Source organism: Ranitomeya imitator, chromosome 2, assembly GCF_032444005.1.
Source record: "Ranitomeya imitator isolate aRanImi1 chromosome 2, aRanImi1.pri, whole genome shotgun sequence".
Lineage (NCBI taxonomy): Eukaryota > Metazoa > Chordata > Amphibia > Anura > Dendrobatidae > Ranitomeya > Ranitomeya imitator.
In genome coordinates, this window is record NC_091283.1 from 628,348,631 (window position 1) to 628,371,302 (window position 22,672).

Sequence of the window (22,672 nt, forward strand, 5' to 3'; positions counted from 1 at the left end):
AGTAGTTTATTAACCCTTCAGGTGTTTCACAGCAGAAGAAGCAACATGGAAGGAAAAAAAATGAACATTTAACTTTTTAGTCACAAAAATGATCTTTTAGCAACAATTTTTTTATTTTCCCAAGGGTAAAAGGAGAAACTGGACCCCAAAAGTTGTTGTCCAATTTGTCCTGAGTACGCTGAAGCCTCATATGTGGGGGGAACCACAGTTTGGGAGCTCGGAAGGGAAGGAGTGCCATTTGACTTTTTGAATGAAAAATTAGCTCCAATCCTTAGCGGACACCATGTCGCGTTTGGAGAGCCCCTGTGTGCCTAAACATTGGAGCTCCCCCACAAGTGACCCCATTTTGGAAACTAGACCCCCCAAGGAACTTATCTAGATGCATATTGAGCACTTTGAACCCCCAGGTGCTTCACAAATTGATCCATAAAAATGAAAAAGTACTTTTTTTTTCACAAAAATTTTATTTTGGCCTCAATTTTTTTCATTTTCACATGGGCATCAGGATAAAATAGATGCTAAATTTTTTTTGCGATTTCTCCTGAGTACATTGATACCTCACATGTGGGAGTAAACCACTGTTTGGGCGCACTGAAAGGCTTGTAAGGGAAGGAGTGCCATTTGACTTTTTGAATGAAAACTTAGCTCCAATCATTAGCGGACACCATGTTTCTTATGGAAGTTACGTATTGTATGTCAGGTTGGCGTGTGTGGTGTAGTATACACCACACACACCAACCTGACGTACACTATACCACACCACACATCAACCTGACGTACACTACACCACACACCAACCTGACATACACTACACCACGCACACCAACCTGATGTAGTGTCAGGTTGGTGTGTATGGCGTAGGGTACGTCAGGTTGGGGTGTGGTGTGGTTACGGTATAGCGTATGTCAGGTTGGTGTGTGGTGTAGTGTACATCAGGTTGATGTGTGTGGTGTAGTGTACACCACACACACACACACCAACCTGACGTACACTATACCACACCCCAACCTGACGTACACTACGTCAGGTTGGTGTGTTTGGTGCAGTGTATGTCAGGTTGGTGTGTGTGGTGTTGTGTACATCAGCCTGGTGTGGGTGAGTCCTGTAGGGGAATGTCAGAATGTGTTTAGTTCACGGACGTGTGATGAATTCTGAAGCATTCATTCAAAACACAGTCCAGGATTGTCAGGACACATTTCACATTGGAAACGAGTTTCCCTTATCCCCCTTTTATAGCATACCTGGCACCTTTTTTTTTTGCTCTCCCCTCATAGGGAAAATGTTGCCCTGGTACCATACGGGAAACTTGAGTTCCAGGGGTGCTGGGGCCCGCTCCTTCCACGCCTCGAAACATCAGGGCCTTTATCACCGCCTCCTGGAACTGAAGGAAGGTGTTATTGGTCTGGCCTGCACATCGTGATAGCATGTATGCGTTACACAGTGCCATTTGTACGATGTGCACAGCCAGTTTTTTATACCATACCTTCGTCTTCCGCATGGCACTATAGGGCTGGAGGACTTGATCAGAAAGATCAACTCCCCCCCCCCCCCCCCCCCTTTCATGTGTTTGTTGTACCCCAGGGCATATGCCCGGTACGTGGACCTGTGCTGGGGTACCTCAAACTGTGGTGGCCGTGGGGCCGGGACCATGGATTGTTCTCAAGAAAAAGACTACACTTTTGTCTTTGAACTTGACCACAACCATGTTACTGCTACATTGGAATCGGCTCTCGCCTTTTGGGAGAGTCTGCTCAATTAGTGACAAAGGGAGACCCCTCTTGTTTCTGCACATAGTACCGCAAGCTTCGGTAGCTCTGGCAGAGAGGGATTGAAAGAGTGGGATGCTTGTATAAATGTTATCAACGTACAGATGGTAACCTTTATCAAGCAGTGGGTGGACCAAATCCCACACTATTTTCCCACTCACCCCCAGAGCAGGTGGACATTCTGGGGGCTGGATACTGCTGTCCTTTCCTTGCTAAACTCTAAAGCTGAGAGTGTACCCTGAGGTACTCTCGCAGAGCTTATAGAGCTTAATCCCGTACCTCGCCCTCTTGCTGGGCAGGTACTGACGGAACTGAAGCCTCCCTTTGAAGTGGATGAGGGATTCACCCACACAAATTTCCCTTTGGGGAATGTACACTTCAGCAAACTTGTTGCTGAAGTGTTCGATGACCGGCCGAATTTTGAACAGTCTATCAAAATTCGGGTCATCGTGGGGAAGGATGTCCGTATTGTCCCTAAAGTGGAGAAATTTATGAATCGCCTCAAAACGTTTGTGAACCTAACCATGCCATATATTGGAGTTTGATATAAAATATCAGTACTCCAGTATTGGCGAAGTTCTGGTTTCTTCACAATCCCCATGTGAAGGAACAGTCCCCAATATTTCATCATTTCTACGGAGTCAACGGGATTCCAAGTAGTAAATGATGATCTTGGGTTTTCAGCAAAAAATTGCAGGGCATACAAGTTAGTTTGCTCCACCATGAGACTGACAATTGACTCCGAGAAAAGACTTTGAAAAAGTCTATTTCCCTGAAGTTGGCAGTCTCGAATTGGATTCCTGATTGGGGAATGAAATCAGGAATCCGTGGAGCAAAGTTTTCAAGGACGGGGGTCCAGGTGGGGGCACTAGTGCTAGGTTGGGCGTGACTAGCACTAGGTTGGGGGTTACTACACTTGGCTGTGGGTCTCCTCCCCTGGGCTCCGGCTCTCCTCTCCTGGGCTCCGGCTCTCCTCCCCTGGGCTCCGGACGATTTCTCGTCCTGCGACATCTTGGGGGTGGCGAGTCTGTGTCACTGGAGGAGGAAGAGTGGGAGGAATACAGAAAAGTGGGGTCCTCTCCCTCACTATCCGCTTCGGAGGCAAGAAAGAAATATGCCTCGTCAGCTGAGTACAGCCTTTGTGACTGGGATATTGTGTGTGTGGTGTGTGTAAAAAAAACAAACAAAAAAAAACTAAACTTTATTATAGTGTGCGTGTGTATGTGCTAGTGTTTGGTGAAACTTTCTACTGCAGGAGCGGGCTGTCAGGTGCGAGGGAGCTGAGGCGATGCATAAGATAGAATCGGTGGCGGCAGCAGCAGGGCGGTGATCAGGGGGGCAGGGGGTGATCACCAAGGGGCAGGAGGGGGCTGTCAGGTGCGGGGGGGCTGAGGCAATACAGCAGCAGCAGATAAAATCTGCGGCAGCAGCAGGGGGGGTGATCAGGGGGATTAGGGGTGATCAGGGGGTGATCACCGAGGGGCAGAAGGGGGCTGTCAGGTGCGGGGGGGCTGAGGCAATACAGCAGCAGCAGATAAAATCTGCGGCAGCAGCAGGGGGGGTGATCAGGGGGATTAGGGGTGATCAGGGGGTGATCACCGAGGGGCAGAAGGGGGCTGTCAGGTGCGGGGGAGCTGAGGCAATGCAGCAGCAGCAGATGAAATCTGTGGCAGCAGCAGGGGGGTGATCACCAAGGGGCAGGAGGGGGCTGTCAGGTGCGGGGGGAGGGGGCTGAGGCAATGCAGCAGCAGCAGATGGAATCGGCGGCAGCAGGGGGATGATGAGGGGGACAGGGGTGATCACCGAGGGGCAGGAGGGGGCTGTCAGGCGCGGGGGGGCTGAGGCAATAATGCAGCAGCAGCTGAAATCTGCGGCAGCAGCAGGGGGGTGATCAGGGGGCAGGGGGTGATCACCGGGGGGGCAGGAGGGGGCTGTCAGGAGCTGTGGGAGCTGAGGTGATACTGCTGATGGAGCTGGCAGCAGCAGGGGGGTGAAAAGGGGGGCAGAGAGCGGAGGTGGACGGCAGAGAGGGGAGTACCTTATGGCAGCGGCAGGAGAGGCAGTGGCGATCGGTGACAGGTCTGACTGCAGGAACCTCGTTCTCCAGCTTCCAGCAACGGGATGAATCTGGAGAAGGAGGGCAGACATGTTTTACTCTGCCCCTCCAGATCTGATTGCAGAGCTAGCATCACATGGACGCTAGCTCCAATCAGAGCTGGAGGGGGTGACAAAAAGGTCACTTGGAGCGATCGTAGACCTGGGGGGGCAAAGCCACCCCCCTGGGGTGATGTACAGGTCCCCCTGCACCTGCGGGTCTGGTGACATTTCAATGACCCCGGTCACCCGACCCGCAGGAGCGCGATCCCGCCATGACGCCACATAGGCGTCACAGGTCGGATTTGCACCGACTTTCATGACGCCTACGTGGCATCATAGGTCGGGAAGGGGTTAAGCAAAAGGCACCACTGACCAAACAACACCATGAAGACCAAGGAGATCTCTAATAAATCATGGACAAAGTTGTTGAGAAGTACAAGTCAGGGTTGGGTTATAAAAAAAGAAATAAAACATATCCAATCTCTGGTGACTCCCAGGAGCAGCAAGAAACCATTATCCTCAAATGGAAAGAACATGGTACCACAACAAACCTGCCAAGAGAGGGCTGTCCACCAAAATGCTCAGTGCGGGCAAGGAGGGTATTAATCAGGGAGGCAGCACAGAGAAAAAAGGTAACCCTGAAGGAGATGCAAAGTTCCCAAGCAGAGACTGAAAGATCTGTCCATACGACCACAATAAGCCGTACACTCCATAGAGGTGGCCTTTATGAAAGATTGGGCAGAAAAAAGCCTTTACTTACAGAAATTGTAAGACTCGTTTTGAGTTTACCAAAAGAGGTGGAAGTCTCCCCAAATGTATGGAGAAACATGCTGTGGTCAAGTGGAGACAAAAAATTTTGGCCACCAAAGTTAACATGTCTGGCGCCAAACCAACACTGCTCATCACGCCAAGAACACCATCCACCCAGTGAAACATGGTGGCAACATAGTAACATAGCATGGCCAAAAAATACATTTGCCCATCCAGTTCAGCCTATATTCCGTCAGAATAAATCCCCAAATCTACTGTATCTCCTTCTAAAGAACCTAAGAATATCATGCTGTGGGGATGTTTTTGGCAGCAGGGACAAAATAAGAGTCCAAGATGAGGGGAAGATGGTTGGTGCAAAACACAGGGATATTCTACAGTAAAACCTGTTTTTCAGTGATTTTAGACTGGGATGCAGGTTCACCTTTCCACGAGACAATGACCCAAAGCATACTGCTAAATCAACACTCGAGTGGTTAAAGGGGAATCATGTAAATGTTTTGGAGTGGCCTAGTCAAAGCCCAGACCTTAAAGGGACTCTGTCACCTGAATTTGGAAGGAACAATCTTCAGCCATAGGGGCGGGGTTTTGGGGTATTTGATTCACCCTTTCCTTACCCGCTGGCTGCATGCTGGCTGCAATATTGGATTGAAGTTCATTCTCTGTCCATAGTACACGCCATAGTACATGCCTGCGCAAGGCAAGATTGCCTCGTGCAGGCATGTACTACGGAGGACAGAAAATGAACTTCAATCCAATATTGCAGCCAGCGGGTAAGGAAAAGGTGAATCAAACACCCGAAAACCCCGCCCCTATGGCTGAATTTTGTTCCCTCCAAATTCAGGTGACAGAGTCCCTTTAAGCCAATTGAGAATCTGTGGTCAGACTTGAAGATTGCTGTTCACCAGAGAAAACCATCTAACTTGAAGGAGCTCAAGCAGTTTTGCCTTGTGGGCAAAAATTGGGCAAGTGGGCAGAAATCCCAGTGGAAAGCTCAAAGTGACTTATATAAAGTGCCCTTCAGCTGTAATTGCCAAAAAAGGAGGATCTATGAAAGTACTGAGTTTAGGGGGAATTTCAGGTTTTCATAACTAGTGGAATTCCAAATTATGAAGTAGCAAAACAGGAAAATGCCAAGCTGGGTGAATACTTTTCGCAAGCCACTGTACATCCAGGTACCTTATAGGTGACATATTAACTCATAGAAGTTGTCTCTTTTCGTGTCTATCTTGTCTAAATGCCAGATTGACTTTTCACATCCACAGCTCGTCCCAGCACACTTGCATCTTCTCCAGCACATCCCGACACAATGTCCTTAAAAATAAGTGTCAATATAATTCCATCTGCATAAAAATATTTGTCCATACTATTCCATAAGAATCCTAAGGAATATGGCCTTCACACTGCCTGCCCTTATGGGCTACAATCACCACACCGTTCACTACTATCAGCTATAACCACCCACCACACCATCCACTCTTATGAGCCACTGCTTTTACCATGGATGTCCCCTCTCCACTGGTTTCCCTTACACTCTATATTTCCACCCTGTCGCCCCTGCCAAGCTAACCACTCTCCATGCTGTGCCCCTATTTCAAACTGCCCCCCTCTCCACATCCATTCTGTGCTCCCTCTTCACACTATGTCCTTATATGAATATGCAAGTGGAGTGTATGCCACTCTGTATAAAGATACGGTGCAGGCAGACTAGGCATCTGTCTAGGGCCTCCATCCCCCAGCCAGTGGTGTACCGCTAATAGCAGGACACCATGCTGCTGCTATTGGGCCCGTGAGTCAGGGGGGCCTGGCACCATAGATGCTGATACAGTTGAAAGCAATGATGGAGGAGAGAGCATCAGATGATGCTCTCTCCCCCATTATTCCTCTCTGTCTCTGACACAACAGGTGTACGATGATGTCACTTAATCGCGCACCATGCTGTGCAGGGCAGTGGAGCTGCTGAGACGCTCTGCAGAGACCACAGCAGCAGGAGAATGAGAGGTGAGTATTAGTATATATATATATGTATATATACTAGATGGTGGCCCGATTCTAACGCATCGGGTATTCTAGAATATGTATTTATGTATGTATATAGCAGCCATATAGTATATAGGAGCCATGCAGTATATAGCAGACAAATACTACGTGGCCTGTGCTATATACTATGTGGCTGCTATATACATACATATTGTAGAATACCCGATGCGTTAATACAGGCCACGCAATATACAGTTAAGTCCATATATATTTGGACAGAGACAACATTTTTCTCATTTTGGTTATAGACATTACCACAATGAATTTTAAACAAAATAATTCAGATGCAGTTGAAGTTCAGACTTTCAGCTTTCATTTGAGGGTATCCACATTAAAATTGGATGAAGGGTTTAGAAGTTTCAGCTCCTTAACATGTGCCACCCTGTTTTTAAAGGGACCAAAAGTAACTGGACAGATTCAATAATTGTAAATAAAATGTTCATTTCTAGTACTTGGTTGAAAACCCTTTGCTGGCAATGACTGCCTGAAGTCTTGAACTCATGGACATCACCAGACGCTGTGTATCCTCCTTTTTGATGCTCTGCCAGGCCTTCACTGTGGTGGTTTTCAGTTGATGTTTGTGGCCTTTCTGTCTGACGTTTAGTCTTTAACAAGTGAAATGCATGTTCAATTGGGTTGAGATCAGGTGACTGACTTGGCCATTCAAGAATATTCCGCTTCTTTGCTTTAATAAACTCCTGGGTTGCTTTGGCTTTATGTTTTAGGTCATTGTCCATCTGTAGTATGAAACAACGACCAATCAGTTTGGCTGCATTGGCTGGATCTGAGCACACAGTATGTCTCTGAATACCTCAGAATTCATTCCGCTGCTTCTGTCCTGTGTCACATCATCAATAAACACTAGTGACCCAGTGCCACTGGCAGCCATGCATGCCCAAGCCATCACACTGCCTCCGCCGTGTTTTACAGATGATGTGGTATGCTTTGGATCATGAGCTGTACCACGCCTTCGCCATACTTTTCTCTTTCCATCATTCTGGTAGAGGTTGATCTTGATTTCATCTGTACAAAGAATGTTCTTCCAGAACTGTGCTGGCTTTTTTAGATGTTTTTGGCAAAGTCCAGTCTAGCCTTTTTATTCTTGATGCTTATGAGTGGCTTGCACCGTGCAGTGAACCCTCTGTATTTACTTTCATGCAGTCTTCTCTTTATGGTAGATTTGGATATTGATACGCCGACCTCCTGGAGAGTGTTGTTCACTTGGTTGGCTGTTGTGAAGGGGTTTCTCTTCACCATGGAGATTATTCTGCGATCATCCACCACTATTGTCTTCCGTGGGTGCCCAGGTCTTTTTGCATTGATGAGTTCACCAGTGCTTTCTTTCTTTCGAGATTTTGCCACTCCTAATATTGTAGCAATTTCTCGGATGGGTTTTTTCTGTTTTTGCAGCTTAAGGATGGCTTGTTTCACCTGAGCTCCTTTGACCGCATGTTTACTTCACAGCAAAACCTTCCAAAATGCAAGCACCACACCTCAAATCAACTCCAGGCCTTATCTCTGCTTAATTGAGAATGACATAACAAAGGGATTGCCCACACCTGTCCATGAAATAGCCTTGGAGTCAATTGTCCAATTACTTTTGGTACCTTTAAAAACAGGGTGACACATGTTAAGGAGCTGAAACTCCTAAACCCTTCATCCAATTTTAATGTGGATACCCTCAAATGAAACCTGAAAGTCTGAACTTCAACTGCATCTGAATTGTTTTTGTTTTGTTTAAAATTCATTGTGGTAATGTCTATAACCAAAATTAGAAAAATATTGTCTCTGTCCAAATATATATGGACCTAACTGTATAACAGTGGCCACGCAGTATATAACACAGCCACGCACTATACAACACAGCCCACGCAGTATATAGCAGCCACGCAGTATATAACACAGGCGACGTAGTATATAACACAGGCCACGCAGTATATAACACTGGCCACGTAATATATAGCACAGCCCATGCAGTATATAGCAGCCATGCAGTATATAACACAGGCCATGCAGTATATAACACTGGCCACGTAATACATAGCACAGCCCACGCAGTATATAGCAGCCATGCAGTATATAACACAGGCGACATAGTATATAACACAAGCCACGCAGTATATAACACTGGCCACGTAATATATAGCACAGCCAACGCAGTATATAGCAGCCACATAGTATATAACACTGCCCACGCAGCATATAGCAGCCACGTAGTATATCACAGCCCACGCAGTATATAACACTGCCCACGCAGTATATAGCCACGTAGTATATAACAGCCCACGCAGTATATAGCAGCCATGTAGTATATAACACAGCCCACGCAGTATATAACAGCCACAAAGTATATCACACAGCCCACGCAGTATATATCAGCCACGTAGTATATAACACTGCCCACACAGTATATAGCAGCCACGCAGTATATCACACTGGCCATGAAGTATATAGCAGCCACGCGGTATCTAACAGCCCACGTAGTATACAGCAGTGTGGGCATCATATCACTGTTAAAAAAAATAATTAAAATAAAAAATAGTTATATACTTACCCGCCGGCGGGACCCAGCAAAGCTCCGGCGATATGCGCACGGCTGCCGCCATCTTCCGTTCCCAGGATGCATTGCGAAATTACCCAGATGACTTAGCGGTTTCACAAGACTGCTAAGTCTTCTGGGTAATTTCGCAATGCATCGCCGGGAATGGAAGATGGCGGCCGGCGCGAGTGGCTCGGCGGACAGCGGAGGGTGAGTATAGCAGTTTTTTAAATTATTTTTAACATTACTTTTTTTGACTATTGATGCCGCATAGGCAGCATCAATAGTAAAAAGTTGGGGACACATAGGGTTAATAGCAACGGTAACGTTACCCGCGGTATAACGCGGTCCGTTACCGCCGGCATTAACCCTGTGTGAGCGGTGACCGGAGGAGAGTATGCGGGCGCCAGGCACTGACTGCGGGGAGTAAGGAGCGGCCATTTTCTTCCAGACTGTGCCTGTCGGTCGCTGATTGGTCGTGGCTGTTTTGCCACGACCAATCAGCGACTTGGATTTCCATGACAGACAGAGGCCGCGACCAATGAATATCCATGACAGACAGAAGGACAGACAGACGGAAGTGACCCTTAGACAATTATATATATATATGTGTATATATATATATATATATATCAGTGAGTATGTGGTGGCCATAATACTGCAGGTTTGTGGGGCTGCATTATACTCTATGAAGGGGCTACATTATACTCTGAGGGGCGTTGCATTATACTCCATTGAGGATTTGAGGTACAGTGCCTTGCGAAAGTATTCGGCCCCATAGAACTTTTCAACCTATTCCCACATATCATGCTTCAAACATAAAGATACCAAATGTAAATTTTTGGTGAAGAATCAACAACAAGTGGAACACAATTGTGAAGTTGAACGAAATTTATTGGTTATTTTACATTTTTGTGGAAATTCAAAAACTGAAAAATGGGGCGTGCAATATTGTTCTAACTTAATACTTTGTTGCACCACCTTTTGCTGTGATTACAGCTGCAAGTCGCTTGGGGTATGTCTCTATTAGTTTTGTACATCGAGAGACTGAAATTCTAGCCCATTCTTCCTTGGCAAACAGTTCGAGTTCAGTGAGGTTTGATGGAGATTGTTTGTTAACAGCAGTTTTCAGCTCTTTCCACAGATTCTCGATTGGATTGAGGTCTGGACTTTGACTTGGCCATTCTAACACCTGGATACGTTTATTTGTGAACCATTCCATTGTAGATTTCGCTTTATGTTTGGGATCATTGTCTTGTTGGAAGACAAATCTCCATCCCAGTCTCAGGTCTTTTGCAGACTCCAACAAGTTTTCTTCAGGAATGGTTCTGTATTTGGCTCCATCCATCTTCCTATCAATTTTAACCATCTTCCCTGTCCCTGCTGAAGAAAAGCAGGCCCAAACCATGATGCTGCCACCACCATGTTTGACAGTGGCGATGGTGTGTTCAGGGTGATGAGCTGTGTTGCCTTTACGCCAAACATATCATTTGGCATTGTTGCCAAAAAGTGCAATTTTGTTTTCATCTGACTAGAACACCTTCTTCCACAGGTTTGGTGTGTCTCCCAGGTGGCTTGCTGCAAACTTTAAATTACACTTTTTATGGTTATCTTTGAGAAATGGCTTTCTTCTTGCCACTCTTCCATAAAGGCCAGATTTGTGCAGTGTACGACTGATTGTTGTCCTATGGACAGACTGTCCCACCTCAGCTGTAGATCTCTGCAGTTCATCCAGAGTGATCATGGGCCTCTTGGCTGCATCTCTGATCAGTCTTCTCCTTGTTTGAGATGAAAGTTTAGAGGGACGGCCGGGTCTTGGTAGATTTGCAGTGGTATGATACTCCTTCCATTTCAATATGATCGCTTGCACAGTGCTCCTTGGGATGTTTAAAGTTTTGGAAATCATTTTGTATCCAAATCCGGCTTTAAACTTCTCCACAACAGTATCACGGACCTGCCTGTTGTGTTCCTTGGTCTTCATGATGCTCGATGTGCTTCAAACAGAACCCTGAGACAATCACAGAGCAGGTGCATTTATACAGAGACTTGATTACACACAGGTGGATTATATTTATCATCATTAGGCATTTAGGACAACATTGGATCATTCAGAGATCCACAATGAACTTCTGGAGTGAGTTTGCTGCACTGAAAGTAAAGTGGCCGAATAATATTGCACGTCCCACTTTTCAGTTTTTGATTTTCCACAAAAATGTAAAATAACCAATAAATTTCGTTCAACTTCACAATTGTGTTCCACTTGTTGTTGATTCTTCACCAAAAATTTACATGTACGATGATGTCACTTAATCGCACACCATGCTGTGCAGGGCAGTGGAGCTGCTGAGACACTCTGCAGAGTCCACAGCAGCAGGAGACATACACATGACAGTGGTCAAATTATGTTGCAAATTGAAATATAAGAAAGGCACATAAGAGCAAAATTAGTATACATAACAACATGTTATGATAATTTATTTTTTTGTTGTTTTTTTAGAGAATGCCCAAAGGGTCTATTGAGACGCATAAGCAACATCTCAGAAGCATTTGTGTTAAATCAATAGGATAATCCCTGACTAAATACCACGAGTTAGCTGTAGGGTAGTAATGAAATGGGACCACAAGTGGGCGCTATAGGATAAGATTAGAATTAGAGCAGTATAAAATGAGAAGCGGATTGGTGTACCATAGAAGATCTATGCATTAAAAAGGGTACTTGTAATGGGGTCTACCAATCTGGGGTACCTCTTTCAGTACCACCCCGTGTTTTCGGAGGTCTACTCTGCTTTGGCTGGAGTCTGAATGAAGGACGCTGGCTAGAATTCCTTCATTACATGGGCGCATATAAAAGATCACTGCTTCTCCACGTATTTCCAGTCTGACAAAACTTTACTCACAGGACACAGAATATATCACAGATACAGAGGGCAGGCCAATAGAAAAGCGGCAGGCCAGACATGCATTACAATAGCCGGAGCCTGTCGATATTTACTGTGGGAGTTACAAAGGTGGGGGGTGGACAAAAGGGGAATATCGTGTCCCCTCTGCCCAGGGGCGCAGCCTGTGGGCTGATGCATTAGGGACATGCGTCTCACATGAAACCTATTATACATACATATAACTGCACAACATATTCTTGGTGCGGTGGGGGTTCCGTAACACGGCTCCCCTTTTCAGCAACGCGATCGGTATACACAGTCTGATCCTTAACGGATCGGTTTGGAGATGACCGAAGTTTATGGGGTTGGCACAAGTTCCGTTTGTCGACTTAGTCCACCGGCGTTACCGTTTTGTTTGCCGTGTCTGTAGTGGATGGTGAAGTCCAGAGGTTGTAGGGCTAAACTCCACCGCAGCAATCTGGCGATGTCTCCGGAGACCCGATTAAGCCAGACTACGGGATTATGGTCCGTTAGGAGGGAAAACTGTCGTCCATACAAATATGGTTGCAACTTTTTGAGTGCCCATACTATTGCCAGGCACTCCTTCTCGATGGCCGCATAGCTCACTTCACAAGGGCAGTAGTTTCTGACTCAGGTAAGCTACCGGGTGTTCTTGGCCTTCCAGCTCGACTTGGCTCAGTACTGCCCCCAATCCAAACATAGAAGCGTCTGTGTGAACCAGGAAATGTTTAGTTGGATCGGGTGCGGCCAATACAGGGGTATTGATGAGGGCGTCCTTTAGCTGGCGGAAGGCTTCCTCACACTCTGGGGTCCAGGTTACCTGGCGAGGTTGGTTCTTACGGGTCAGATCAGTGAGGAGCTTGGCTACGCTGCTGTAATTGGGAATGAATTTCCTGTGATACCCCGCTGTCCCTAGAAACGCCATGACCTGGGTTTTAGTGCATGGGGTGGGCCATTTGGCTATGGCCTCAATCTTGGCTGGTTCTGGTCGCTGTTTCCCACTTCCCACCCAATGCCCTAAATACTGAACCTTTGCTTTGCCCACATGGCAATTGTTTAGGTTCAGGGTGATTCCGGCCTTGTGGATCCTGTCCAATACTGTCTCTAGGTGATTTAGATGCTCTTCCCATGTCGTACTGTAGATGGCCGGTCAGCCAGCCTTTGGAAGGTCGCCGGGGCATTCTTCATCCTGAATGGAATAACTTGAAATTGGAATTAGCCAAACGGGGTGACAAATGCCGACTTGGGAATAGCGTCAGGACTAAGGGGAATCTGCCAGTAGCCTTTGCATAGATCGATGGTGGTCAAATACTTTGCCCCGCCAACCGATCTAAAAAGCCATCCACACGCAGCATGGGATATGCATCTGTCACTGTTTTTTCATTGAGCTTACGATAGTCTACACAAAAACGTGTAGTCCCATCCTTCTTGGGCACTAACACTACGGGGGATGCCCAGGGACTATCTGGCTCTTCAATGACCCCTAAATGCAACATCTCTTGTATCTCTTGTCGCATCCCCTCTCGTACAGACTCAGGGACGCGGAAGGGGCTTTGTCACAGGGAGGTCTGATCCTGGGTCTCAACCTTGTGTTGTGCCAGGCGAGTGTACCCTGGTCTCCCCGAGAATATCCTCTGTCACTGCCCCAACAACTCCTCCACCTGCTGTCTCTCCCGGGGGCCTAGGTCTTCACCCAAGTGTACCTGGTCCCATGTTTTAGACTGAGTCCTTTCGTCTAAGACATCCGGCAAGGGAAGTCTGGCTAAATCCTCTGCTTCAGGTGCAAAGATGGCCACTACCTCTTCAGGACGCTCCCGGTAGGGCTTCAGCATATTCACGTGGAACATGCGGATAACCCTGGGGTCGTCACAATCGGCGACATTATAGGTTGTGTCGGCTATTTTCCCCACTACCTGGTAGGGCCCCTGCCATGCAGCTTGGAACTTGTTCTGCTTAGTGGCCTCTAACACCAGGACCTTCTGTCCTATTTCCAAGGTGCGCTCTCTGGCCCTCCGATCGTACCATAGACACTGGCACCGCTGGGTCGCCTGCATTTTCTCACGTACAGCCTGGGTCAGCTCCTGTAGCGGTCCCGGAATTCCAGCACATAGGGTACAATAGGTACCCCTTCTATGAGGCCCTCCCCAGTGTTCTAGCACTAAGTCTAGGGGTCCCCTTACCCGTCTCCCGTATACCAGCTCGAACGGGGAGAACCCCGTGGATTCTTTGGGTACCTCCCGATAGGCAAACAGGAGGTGTGGCAAGAATTTCTCCCAGTCCCTGTAGGTCCTGGTAAAAGTCCCAATGAGCAGTTTTAATGTCTCATTAAAGCGTTCACACAACCCATTGGTTTGCGGGTGGTACGGGGCGCTTCTAATGGACTTTACGCCGCACAGCTTCCACAGTTGGATGGGCACCTCTGCTGTAAACTGGGTACCCTGGTCCGAGATAATCTCCTGGGGAAATCCAACCCGTGAGAAAACCTGGAGCAGGGGGGCCGCCACCATCTCTGCCAGTATGTTAGGTAACGCAACCGCCTCTGGATACTGTGTGGCATAATCTACCACTGTCAATATATACCTTTTCCCTGACGGACTGGGTTTGGCTAACGGCCCTATCAGATTGACCACTACTCGGCTAAATGGTTCCTCCACAATGGGGAGGGGGCATAATTTGGCCTTGCATCGATCCCCCCTCTTGCCAATGCGCTGGCAACAGGTCTGGCAATACTGACGAACATCATAGGTTACCCCCAGCCAAAATAAGTTTTGTGTCAGATGATGCCTGGTGCGACTGACGCCGAAGTGCCCGGCCAAGGGTATGTCATGAGAGATTCGCAGTAACTCCTGCCTATACTTCTTGGGAACTACCAGCTGTCGTTTTATAGTGGGGCTCGTCCCTGTGTGGTGCTGCTCTGTGATCCGGTAGAGGAGTCCCTGCTTCCATACAAACTGTTCCCCTTCCAGTACCCCTCTCCCCTCCTGTGCCTTCCCATGATATCCCTCCAATGAAGGATCCTCAAGTAACTCCCTCTTAAATTCATCTGGGGTGGCCCAAGAAATGTGTCTGGCTATGGGAATACGTGTAGGGCTGGGATGTCTTACCTGGGCATCCTCTGAGTGTGATTCTGCCTCCGCAGCTCAGCCAGAGGGGCAACCGAGAATGCAGACAACATGGGCCCCAAGTCATTTCCCAGCAAGACATCTTAAGGCAAATCCTCCATCTCTTCCACCCCTTGGTTAGTCGTAGCCCCCAATGCCGGGTCAGCTTTGCATTGGTAGCAGTGTACAGCAGCCCGTCTGAAGGTAGCTGTTCCCGCCTTTGGCCATTGGGTATGCTGAGTCCGGTTGGGACATTGTCTTTGCAGGTGGCCCAGCTGACGGCAGGTGTGGCATTGCGCCCCAAGGGGACTGTGGTAGGCCAGGTTTCTAGCTGGTCCCCCTACAATCTTCGGTGGTTTGGGGCCCTCCAGGTCCATGGGCGGACCCCTAGTGACCATCTTTGATCCGGACAACTGAGGCCTCCTGGCATCATGATGTTCATCGGCAAGACGAGCGGCTTCCTCCAGAGTCATTGGCCACCTGTCCCGAAGCCATTCCTGTGTCTCGGGGGTTAGTCCATTAAAGAATCGTTCTAACAAGAAGAGCTGGAGGATGTCCTCCTTAGTGGTTGCTTGGCTCCCTTGTACCCACTGTAGCAGTGACCGCCGTAATTTACAGGCCCATTCAGCGTGGGTATCAGTTAAACATTTTATAAGTCATAGTAACATAGTAACATAGTTAGTAAGGCCGAAAAAAGACATTTGTCCATCCAGTTCAGCCTATATTCCATCATAATAAATCCCCAGATCTACGTCCTTCTACAGAACCTAATTGTATGATACAATATTGTTCTGCTCCAGGAAGACATCCAGGCCTCTCTTGAACCCCTCGACTGAGTTCGCCATCACCACCTCCTCAGGCAAGCAATTCCAGATTCTCACTGCCCTAACAGTAAAGAATCCTCTTCTATGTTGGTGGAAAAACCTTCTCTCCTCCAGACGCAAAGAATGCCCCCTTGTGCCCGTCACCTTCCTTGGTATAAACAGATCCTCAGGACTTTTGGCGGTATGCCTCTGGTGTCAGCGCATAGCGAGTCAAGATCACTTCTTTGATCCGTTCATAGTCCATACAGTCCTCATCAGGTACCGGGTGATAGGCGTCCGCTGCCCGGACTGTCATGGTTAACATATCAGCTTTAGATATTCATGAATAGAACATGTAGACCTACATCGGACTTAAAAGCTTAAAAAAGTTTACTGAATATACCTTGAATATTACATTTCACTACATTTCTTATTTTATTTTCACCCATTACACTGCTTCATAAAAAGGCATGTTTTAACTTTAGTTTTCAGCTACATTTCCTAAATTGTGAGCAAATAGATTAGATATACTTAGAAAAAAAATCTAAAAAATAACAGCCTCCTCCATAACCCCTCTAGCTGTCCTTTCCATTTACCTGAAAACTCCTTGCCGTTAGTATACTGCTCATCTAATATTCCTGCTCATAGTTGGAAACAGTTTTGCAGGACTTTTGAGCTGACCATACACAGGTTACAGCTACTGTCAATTCCTGGCTGCACCGCTGATGATACTACGGTTACATGACTGCATTGGCCATTGACTATTTATATCTGTCCTGAGGATATTGTTGGGACCTAATATCTGCAGGCCACTCTAACAAGGACCAGCAGGACAAGTGAGCTGGAAGCACTGGAATTTTCATTGGGATTTACAGGATAAGTAATCATTTTGAGTATTCCCTTCTCTGTGTCCATTTCTTAAAAATCTTAAACAACTTAAAATGTATCTATAATCTCTGCACAGAACATTATTGCTGCAGGCCACTGATCAAAGGCTGATGGTATTACCTGTGTGGCAGCATTAGAATCATTGGTTATTTATAAGATAACTAATAATTTTTCATTATTCACTAGTCTTTGCACATTTTTTTCACAAATCCCGGACAATTACTTAAAAAATGTACCTATAACTTATGTACAGAACATTGGTCAGGCATATCACATTCAATAACACAATAATATTATATGAGTAAAAAACATGGTTAACATTTCAGGTTTAGATATTCATGATTAAAACATGTAGACCTACATCGGACTTAAAAGCTTAAAAAAGTTTACTGAATATACCTTGAATATTACATTTCACTACATTTCTTATTTTATTTTCACCCATTACACTGCTTTATAAAAAGGCATGTATTAACTTTAGTTTTTAGTTTTCAGCTACATTTCCTAAATTGTGATCAAATAGATTAAGTACACTTAGAAAAAAATCTAAAAAATAACATCCTCCTCCATAACCCCTCTAGCTGTCCTTTCCATCACCAAGAGAGATGTGTGTTTTTGCCATCTTAGACAAACATGGTTAATCCGTTTGCTCATAATTTGGGAAAGATCATATTAATGTAAACTTCGCTAAATTGACTCATCCAGCCTTGCACTGAATACTGGTAAGAGTATATATTAAATCTATTGTTTTTAAAGATGTAGTTAACACTTTTTAAAAACAACTTGAAGCAGGGAATTTGTCAAACTAACAAAATATCTAGTATTTACCTGAAAACTCCTTGCCGCTAGCATACTGCTGATCTAATATTCCTGCTCATAGTTGGAAACAGTTTTGCAGGACTTTTGAGCTGACCATACACAGGTTACAGCTACCGTCAATTCCTGGCTGCACCACTGATGATGCTATGGTTACATTACTGCATTGGCCACTGACTATTTATATCTGTCCCAAGGATATTTTTGGGACCTATTATCTGCAGGCCACTCTAACTAGGACCAGCAGGACAACTGAACTGGCAGCACTGGAATTTTCATTGGGATTTACAGGATAAGTAATCATTTTGAGTATTCCTTCTCTGTGTCCATTTCTTAAAAATCTTAAACAACTAGTCTTTGTACATTTTTTTCACAAATCCCGGACAATTACTTTAAAAAATGTACCTATAACTTATGTACAGAACATTGGTCAGGCATATCACATTCAATAACACAATACTATAATATGAGTAAAAAACATGGTTAACATATCAGCTTTAGCTATTTATGATTAGAATATGTAGACGTATATTGGAGTTAAAAGCTTAAAAAAGTTTACTGAAAATACCTTGAATATGACGTTTTACTACCTTTCATATTTCATTTTCACCCATTACACTGCTTTATAAAAAGGCATGTATTAACTTTAGTTCTCAGCTACATTTCCTAAATTGCGAGCAAATAGATTAGGTACACTTAAAAAAAATATTCACATGTGTAAAAATTCCAAAAAAAAATCCCCAAAAAATAAAATATTCTTCCTATAAATACATTTCTTTATCTAAATAAAAAAAACACAATAAAAGTACACATATTTAGTATCGCCGCGTCCATAACGACCTCACCTATAAAACTATATCACTAGTTAACCCCTTCAGTGAACACCGTAAAAAAAAACACGAGGAAAAAAACAACGCTTTATTCTCATACCGCCAAACAAAAAGTTTGCTAACTGTGTAAGAAGGCTATTGAACGGTCAGAAGACCCTTGAAAACCCTTGTGCAAGTATGTTAGCACAGCTGAAAACAGTTTGGCTGATTAGAGAACCTATAAACCTGACCTTCCTTTGAGCTAGTTGAGAATCTAGAGCATTACATTTGTTGGTTCCATTAAACTCTAAAAATGGCCAAAAAAAAAGAACTTTCATGTGAAACTCGACAGTCTATTCTTGTTCTTAGAAATGAAGGCTATTCCATGCGAGAAATTGCCAATAAACTGAAGATTTCCTTCGCATCTCGGCTTCAGAAAAATGGCCGCCGCGATCTCCGTCTGCGCACGTGCGGCATTCCGCGGCCATTTTCCTGAAGCCCCGGGCAGCAGAGCACTCCATCTGCGCATGCGCGGCCTCAGGAAGATGGCCGCGCCCACCGATAGCCAGGGGAATAGTGCAGATCGCGCTCTTTTTCTTCACCTGCGCAGTGGATTCGGCAGTTAGACATGCCCAAACCACTACGCCACCAACGGAAAGCTAAGCAAGATCTGGGGGAAGAAACAGCGATGTCACCACGCCCATTTGACCAGACCAGCCTGATTGACAGGCGAAAACGGCGACTTTGGTAACGTATTACGGCAGCATAGGTGGGGAATCAGGGTACACAAAATACACTATTGTAAAGCACAGCTCAGACCCTATTTAACGGTATTTTTATCTCAAACTGAAAAAATGGGGTGACAGGTTCCCTTTAAAAACTACGAACAAATAAGAGCAGGATACGATCTTACTCACAAAATGGTTTATCAATTTTTGCAAATACGTCATGCGTATAATGCACAACTCAGAGTAAATGTCATTATTAGAAATAAACACTCTATAATTTATATAATTGCTTCTGCAATAGACACGAAGGGCTTAAAGGGGTATCCTCCCATCTCCAAGACCCTATCCCAATATGTAGTAGGTGTAATAATAATATTAGCAAATTACTCCAGTTGGAAATGTAGTATAGCTCTTTTGATTTGCAATGTCACTTACCCCATAAGTGTTAAATATTAATTATTCTTATTTTTATTCTGTACCGAGCACATGGTTTCTTGCTGACACTATCAAAAGCTATTTCTGTGTATGTAGCTCAGAGTATAAGTTAACTCCATATACAGAGGACACGTGATCAGTGTTGAACATATATAAACGTCTCTTAGGAGGGTGTGGGGGCTTTTGTCACGTGGGACGGTCACCTCCCTGCCTGCACATTCATTCTTCATGGACAACAGATGAAGAAGCAACAGCTGATAACGGAAGCCATGATGACCTTCGAACTTCACACAGACAGATGACTTTTACCATTCAGGACCTTGGGAAAGATGAGTAACAAGACAAGCACTGATATTTACACATGGACACTCTGTTCGTAACTGTTTAATCTACTTTTATGTTTTGCTGCAATGGTGGATAATTTAATAAACCACTATACTTTCTTCAGGATATCATGACATTTTTCTTTTAAGAATAACGCACCTGGTTAAGTCTTGATTAGATATTTTTGCGCAATAACGATTTTTAACATTGGCCTAGCCAGCCAGTTTTGATTTTTTTGTGCTATTTTTGCATGAATTTCCTTCAATCTTGCACACGGGGGGAGACAGACGAGTTCCGCTACATTGTGCAAGTTTTCAGAAATTTCACTCCAAAACTTCAAGTCACAAAGAACTCATACAAGAACCTACGAATTACGGAGACTTTAACAGGTGTCAGACGGATTGACAGCAAGCACTGGTAGTGCTGAAGATAGACGTGCTGAAAATAGCCGTGCTGAAGTCCGGAGCCCAGCGTTGTACAGCAAAGGGATTACAAGCTGAGATTTCAAGGTAAGACAAATGGATTTGATTAATTCATATGCTAAATCAAGTCAGATAGAATTTGTAAGTTTGTACGGATCTAGCTTAGAAATATTTTGGTCTAATTTATTTTCAGAATGCAGAACCGCGAATTTGAAGTTAGATTCTAAGCTAATGTCTAGGAAAAAAGAAAAAGAGCAACTGAAAAATATTTTACATATGGTTTATGTATTTAACGAGTTTGTGACAGAGAAGTCCAAAAAAGACAGTGTAGAAAGAATTTCTAAGGAAACTAATGATGTTCCCAAGATTGACTGTAATGGGAAGAGTGAGGAAGATGTGACGCATGTATCTGAGATGACGATGACCACCCAAAGTGACATTGACTTTGTGACTCAGGATGAAAAACAAGATGGAGGAAGTGTAGGAGTCATGACAATTGACAAAGATGATCTACGAGGGACAGATGTACAAGGGCCACTAAAAATAGAAGACGACTCAGAGTCCCAACAACTCCAATCTAATTCTAGAAAAATCTTGCTAAAATTATGCAAAATCATTCCAGCATATGATGACAAAATCCATGTGTGCAGAAATTCAGAGATATTTGAGAGTTTTGCTGATAAGTTTGATTTGACTAATGTGCAGAGAAATAATTTGTTTAAAATTTGGATTCCGAGAAATTTTATGAGAAGATTTTCATTAGAAATGCAGAATGATGAGTTCCATGAAAATATGACTGATGTAGAAAGATTAAAAATTTTGATTTTCTGTGGATTAAAAGAAAATTATCCAGATCTTGATATTCTTCTAAAATTGAAGATTGGCCGGGAAGAATGTACGTATACTTTTATGGCCATTTTTGAAAGGATTTATAAATTGGTCAGTACGAATTTGAATCAACAATCCATGATAAATTGTTTTGTAAACAAGTTTAAATTCTTAAATCCTGTATCTCGTGTTATGGCGTCACAGAAAGATTCATTATACGAATGCGCAAAATCCCTTGATTTTTCTAGAAAACACGAGAATCTTGAAAGGAAAACACATTTTACTAAGTTTTTGAAACCAGGCAGAATTCAAGCTTATCAAAAGCCAAAATCAAAATCTTCAAATCTGATACAAAATCAAATCTATGAAGTATGAAGAAAATTACATATTTGTTACAAACCCTATGAAACGATTCAGGAATCTATCAAAGAAATTCCTTTGAAAAGGTTAAAATCTGAAGGCTCAGATCTGTCGGAAATTGACAGATGGAAGCAGGTGAGTATCCCAGGGGGAGCTCAGCTGAACACTCCATTATCACAGCAGCTCTTAACCCCTTCCCGACCTGTGACACAGCGTATGCGTCATGAAAGTCGGTGCCAATCCGACCTGTGACGCATATGCTGTGTCACAGAAAGATCGCGTCCCTGCAGATCGGGTGAAAGGGTTAACTCCCATTTCACCCGATCTGCAGGGACAGGGGGAGTGGTAGTTTAGCCCAGGGGGGGTGGCTTCACCCCCCCCGTGGCTACGATCGCTCTGATTGACTGTTGAAAGTGAAACTGCCAATCAGAGCGATTTGTAATATTTCACCTAAAAAACTGGTGAAATATTACAATCCAGCCATAGCCGATGCTGCAATCTGTGGTCCGCTCCCCTCCGTCCTGTGCTTCGCTCCCCCGTCCTCCTGTCCGCTCCCCCCGTGCTCCAATCACACCCCCCGTGCTCCAATCACACCCCCCCGCACTCCGATCACCCCCCCGCACAGCGATCCCCCCCCTGTGCTCCGATCCACCCCCCTGCACAGCGATCCCCCGCCCCGTGCTCCAATCCACCCCCCGTGTTCCGATCCACCCCCCCATGCTCCGATCCACCCCCCCGTGCTCCGACGCCCCCCCCCCATGCCCTGATCTCCCCCCCCCTTATACTTACCTCCCGGGGTCTGTCCGTCTTCTTTCCTGTGCGCCGCCATCTTCCAAAATGACGGGCGCATGTGCAGTGCGCCCGCCGAATCTGCCGGCCGGCAGATTCGTTCCAAAGTGAGGTTTGGGGTAGGGTTAGGGGTAGGGGTAGGGGTAGGGTTAGGGGTAGGGTTAGGGTTTCGGTATGTGCACACGTATTCTGTTCCTCTGCGGATTTTTCCGCTGCGGATTTGATAAATCCGCAGTGCTAAACCGCTGTGGATTTATCG